Source organism: Rhinopithecus bieti, unplaced genomic scaffold, assembly GCF_001698545.2.
Source record: "Rhinopithecus bieti isolate Rb0 unplaced genomic scaffold, ASM169854v2 scaffold_2350, whole genome shotgun sequence".
Lineage (NCBI taxonomy): Eukaryota > Metazoa > Chordata > Mammalia > Primates > Cercopithecidae > Rhinopithecus > Rhinopithecus bieti.
Genome location: NW_016803902.1, coordinates 1215084 through 1221083, shown reverse-complemented (window position 1 = coordinate 1221083; position 6000 = coordinate 1215084).

Here is a 6000-nt window from a genome sequence, read left to right as displayed (position 1 = left end):
AAAAAAAAAAAAAAAAAAAAAAAAAAAGAAATTCCATATGAAAGGGAAGATGAAAGGAAGGAAAGGGCCCAGATGAGGAAGCGAAACAAAAAGTTTGCCACATTTATAAAGCAGCTAAGCCCTCCCCTGCGTGTTCCATAGCTCTCAGAAAGGTCCCCATTACTCGGGGAAGACCCCCTCTGTCTGCCCCCTTGAAGCAGGGCAGGAAATGAGTAGGGTGGAAAAGCAGCTCTACAAAGGATTGGCAAGGAGAAGCTGTGGATATCGTGGGGCCTCACCTAGTGGGGTCCTGTCTCCTGGTTACAGTAGACCAGGAGAGCTTCCCAGAGAAGTTCCTAGCCCCTAGTCTGGGGCCAGGGCTCCCACTCCTTCCCACCGAATCCTGAGCCCCGTCTCAGCCCAGAGTACTCAGTCATTTCTCTCCAATTCTGGGTGGGTAGATTAAAATCCCAAACTTTGGTATCAAACAAGACCTGGGTTCAAATACCAGCTCTACAACAGACGATTCGTGTGACCTGAAGTGAGTAACCACCCTCTCTGAGTCTCAGTTTCTTCATCTTTAGAATGGAGACAGGGCCATAAGTCAGCCTCCAAGAGTTTTGGAGAGAAGTAAATTAAATAGTGAAGGTGAATCCTGGGGCACAGCACCTGCAGCATCATGGGAGCTCTGTGGATATTTGCCGAAGGAATGAACTACTGAAAGGCCACTCAGACCAGACAGTCTTGGAGTCCTGCTGACATACTTCACCATTCCCCTTACAAAGGACAGGCCTCTAGTACTGCATTCCTTCTTTCCCTCTCAACCTTGCCACGGCCCCTCCAAGCAGCCAAGGGCTATCTAAATCCAAGAGATGGAAGGAGAAGAGAGAGCTTCAAGACTCCACCTACCACCCAAGAGCAAGGCTGAGTGCTTAGAGAGTGACTGGGAGTGATGAGAAGGTTCAAAAAGAAATCAAGTTCTGTTAATGAAAGATCAGAAAAGCAATGCTTAAATTAGTCTCCATGTTTTGTTAAATCTGAAAATCACATAAAACACCAGTGATTAAGGAAAGGATTCTTGTCTTTCTTTCTTTCTCTTTTTTAAACCCTCAAGCATCATTTAGACTTTTGCATTTTCAGAATAAATCCACCATTTTTCTAGTTTCCCAAAGGCTTGGCTGACACGGGGTGGGCCAATGATTTGCTCCCCAAGGGAAGCTGATGTTCCCAAAGGGGGAAAAAAAGGCATGTGATTTACATGGCTTAATATACTCATTAAGGACTTAACTAGAATCACTTTGCCACTGATCCTTCAGCAGCCTCCTTCCCCCCACTCCCCATTTAATTAACAGAGTAACCTTTAGCTTCACAGCTCATAAAGAAAGCCAAGTATGAAAGAGGGAACTCTATCCACTTCCCCATCCTGATCCTACCATGTGGCTTAAACCCCATTGGGACTCCTGAGCTCTCAGGGCGGGGTGGGGGGGCTGTCTTCAGTTTGGAGTATTAACATCCCCCCCCCCCAACACACACACACAAAAAGAGGCTGCAGAGTTTGCATCAGTCAGGCCCAGGCTCAAATTCCGGTTCTGTCATTCACTGGCAGTGACCTTGGGCAGCATTCTTAATCTCTTTCAGCCTCAGTTTCCTCATCTGTAAAATAGGGATAATAATTCAACAGACAATTTACAAGGTTGTCGGGAGGTTCAAGTGAGTGCAACATTTATTGTGATCTCAGCACAGAACCTGGAAGGCAGTAAGTACATATCAAAGGTTTGCAGTTTGCTTTTGTCACTAAAGTTGTGAGGATGGAGGGTAATGAGTTTTGAGGTAGCAGGACCTGAACTGCCAAGCAGACTCCCAAACAATGATGCATTTTCATTTTGCCTTGATGGAGACACAAAACAGTTTATGGGAAACCACTTACAATATTTCTAGCAAAAATTATTTGGAGTGACTGCACACAGTTACCCAGATGTAATCAAGGTCCAGAACATTTTAGCTCCTTTCCATGATCTCAATGGGTCTGCTGTTCCCCTCCCAACCTCCCTGTTTCCTGCCCTTTTCCTGCCCACTTGCAACATGGAATATAAATAATTAATGCTCTCCAATTACCTAAGCCAAAAATAAATAAAGCTTCAATGGTGTATTGGATTTCCACACAAATCCACCGTTAGAAAGAGGATGCATCCCACGTGCAGGTGTCTGCATCTCGAAAGCCATTTGTGATGGGGCCGCTCAGTGGGTACCAGGGTTAGTTAAAGCTCGCTTCATTACAGTGGCATTGGGGCAGATGGGAACTGACGGCGCGGGGCTGTTTTCATAGGGAAATGTGCACAAAGTCCCAGGTCAGCACGGTGATAAATGGGCTTGCGGACAATTTGCTGGGAGTATGCATCTTGGGGGGCTCCTGAGGTCATGAAATGTCTGCTGTTAAGCTACACAATTTTCTTTACTTATCAGCCCCAACCACGTCGCAGACACATATTTGAACAATGAAACAAAGGACAACACACATTATCATGCCCCAGCCGGAGAACGGGAGCGGCGCTAAGCCAGACGGTGCTGATTGGACAAAGCCCGGGACACACAATATGCCGAGTGTGGAAGGGAAAGAAGGCTGGCGATTGCTTTTTAAGGTAGCAAGTTGGAAGAGGGGCATTCAGGGGCTATGGGTGGGTGGGGAATTCTCTAAAGAATACAAGTTCCAAAGGCTGAAGTCACCTGTGACCACGGGGCCTCAGTGGCTGGCTCCAGTCTCCACACAGCAGCCACAGAGATATCTCCAAAATGCAAATCCCATTGTCCAGTGGTGAATGTCAAACTCCGTGGCGTGCTTACAAACCCTCCTATGTTCTTGCGTCTGCTTACACCACCTAACTCTGCTCCCACCCGTATTCCACCCTCAGGCTATATCTGCAGGCCTTTGCACATGCCATCCTCTAGCTCTGTCATCCTTTATGTCTCAGCTGAGATCTGCTTCCTCCAGGAAGTCTTCCCTGATTACCATTAAGTTGGAATTTAGTGCTCCTTGTCAGCCTCTCTCAGCACGGCTCTGTTTAGCTGTATTGCTGATGCCTTGGTCCCTGCCTCTAGACTCTAACTCTTGTTTGTGGTCTTTCCAGTACCCTGCAAAATTCCTGAAACAGAGTCGATGCTCAAAACTATTTATGAAATGGATGAGTAAATATGCAGAGAAAGAATCTTTGCACTGGCAGGAGGCAGCAGTCCTAAGTGGGCCACTCATACATCCTGCCAAGTAGGGTCAGGATCCCCATCTCCTCCCTGCCTCCATCCAAATGAGCCTCCATCTGGCACCAGGAAGGAGAGATTAAATGAGTTAACAAAGTTAAAAGCCATACAGGTCCCAAACACAATCCCTGAAAGGGAGTTTGGAAGTTACCCCAAAATAGGGGAGTAGAAGTGGGCATGGAATTTGATGTATGACCCAGAAGTTTGGAGTCAGAGAAATGAGAGAGAATCAGGAGCAGACAGGAGAAGAGGTGATATTAAGGAATTTCCTTAAACAATCATGAATATATGCTGCTGCGTTCATGGGTGAGTTTCAAGGGTCAGAAACTAAGCAGACCCAACTGGGTATAGGGAGATGGGGCAGGGAGGCCCAGATCCTCTACAAGCCTGTGTGACGACGGAGATTCCAAGAGAATGAGAAGCTTAGTTAATTGAGAAAAAAGAAGGCTGGATGAGGGGAAAGAGGATGAGTCTCCCAGGGACATGAGCCCATCTCAAGGGAACGTATAACTTCGCTGGGGGGCAGGGATACCAGAGAAGTATCAGCAAGCCTCTGAGCAGCCCAGCCTGGAGGAGAGAGAACAACGGCTTCGGTTCTGTCTACCCCATGACTTTAGGCCAAGTCACCTGCTGTTTCTATCTTCCCTTTTCCTCTTCTGGAAAATGCTGTCCTCCACAGTTTGCTTAGCATCTTGCCATTCTGCACGGTGCTTCCCCATTCGTGCTGTTTAATCTCCCCACATCCTATTAGACAGGACCCTCATTTAGCAGATGAGGAAACTGTGGGTCAGAAAAAATAGAGCCACCTGTCCAAGCTCACCTAGCTAGTAGGTGGCCATGCTCAGATTTAAACTCAGGATGAGTCCACAGTGTGTTCTCCCTCCAGCCTAGCAGGCTGCCAGGTGGCACAAGTTTCCTGCCAGCTGTAACCTGGGGGGAGAATACAAAAGCCAAGCCAGCCTGTGTTGACCACAGAAGTAGACAATATGCTCCACCTCTCCCTACCTACCAGGTACCTCATAGCTCTTTCTTGATATTTATTTCTTTGTACCCAGCATCAAATTACATTATCCCTCCCCTCCCCACCCACCAATGCCATGCTTCTCCTACTCTGTCCCTGTGACCCTGTCTTGTTTACCAAATTAGCAATCCAAACCAAGACAGTTATGGGTGATGACTATGGCATCCCTCCTAGGTAACACTTCGGCCTTTTTGCAGGGGTCTTTTTGGAGATCCAATGCTTTTACCCAAAGGCCTAATAAGAGTAGAGAAAATGAGAACAATCATGTTCCCTGATGCCACTCTGTGCTGGGCACATTCACAGATATTACAAAGCAATTATTGTCAATCCCATTTTACAAATGAGGGGACTGAGACCTGGAAAGATTTAATAACTCAATCCAGTGTAAAAGTCAGGAAGTAACAATACTGCTTTCAATCTAAGCCTGTCTGAATCTCACTGTGTCAAGCTGTCTTTCAACAGCATAGTGTTTTCAAGCACCTCATGAGTATGCAAAGGAGACGGATGGTTTTCTAACAGTATACAGAAGGAGGGATTCTCAGGACACACACACCTTTCAGCAGCCTCACATTACTCCTTCGTATTAAGATAAATACAGCCCTGACTGTGGAAAGAACTCAGTGGAAAACAGAAGCAACTGCTACAGAAGGGAAGGGATCATTTATCATGGTGGGGAAGACGAGAGACCCAGGTGGGAAAGGAAAGGGGAGGGAGCCAGTCCAGTGTCAGAATTTGGGTGAAAAACAATCAATATCTGGCAGGCACCTCCCAAACATCTGCTTCCCTATTTGTTTGGAAAAATAATGATCTTGTTCCTTTGCATGATCTCCCCATCCATGAAGAGAGCCCACTCACTTGGCAGAGTGTATGCCTGGCGGTCTAAGACCAGCAGCCTTCATGTACTTGTGAATGAGTTTTCCTTTTCTTATTCATGAGCGCTGAGAGGCATCAGGATTCTGGGCTTTTCTAAGACAGTTAACATTAATTCCTGTCTTCCATGGACTAGGGACAAAATATTTATGAAAGTTAGCTGCCTTTTGCTTCTGTCCTTGGTCCATAGTCCTTGTCCACTGCTTGGTATAACTGGAACTTCAGACAGAGAGCACAGAGAGAGGAGGGAAGGCAACTTGGCAGTGGGGCTTTGAAGACCAGACAGACAGCCCTTCCAGATTAACACTTAAAAAAAGAAGAAAAAAGTTGTTTTACCTTCCGTTCTATGGTTCTCTGCTGAATAGGAGTGTGAGTTTAAAATTTAATCATGAATTCATTGGAAGGAAATAAATCAGAGAGTAAATGTTTAAGTGCAAAATTGCTGAGCTCTTGGGTTGTGATCACTCGATTTAGCATAAAAATTAAGAGTTAGTGTTTTCTGAGAGCAGAGACAGAGGCGCATTTACAATTTTTTTAAATGACAGATGCCATTAATTTTTTAAAAAAATAATCTGATTTGCAATGCAGTATACCATATTTAAAAAGAAAGACTCACTGTTCAGAACCTCGGGTTAAAGCTGCAGAAACTATATCTATAAAAGCATCTACAGAAAGCTGAAGGTTGATTTCTCACTGTTGGCCTCATGGACCAATGAATTCTGGTCTTTCCCACCCACAGTTCAATTCAGGAGGAGATGCTCATTCACAGTGAGGCACTGCAGAGGTGCTGGAGAGAGGAGAACTCACCAGTAGTCGAAGAGTCTGATGTGCATTCAGCTCTGCTCCCTTGCCAAGTTCAGGCCTTCCTTCTCTCTCAC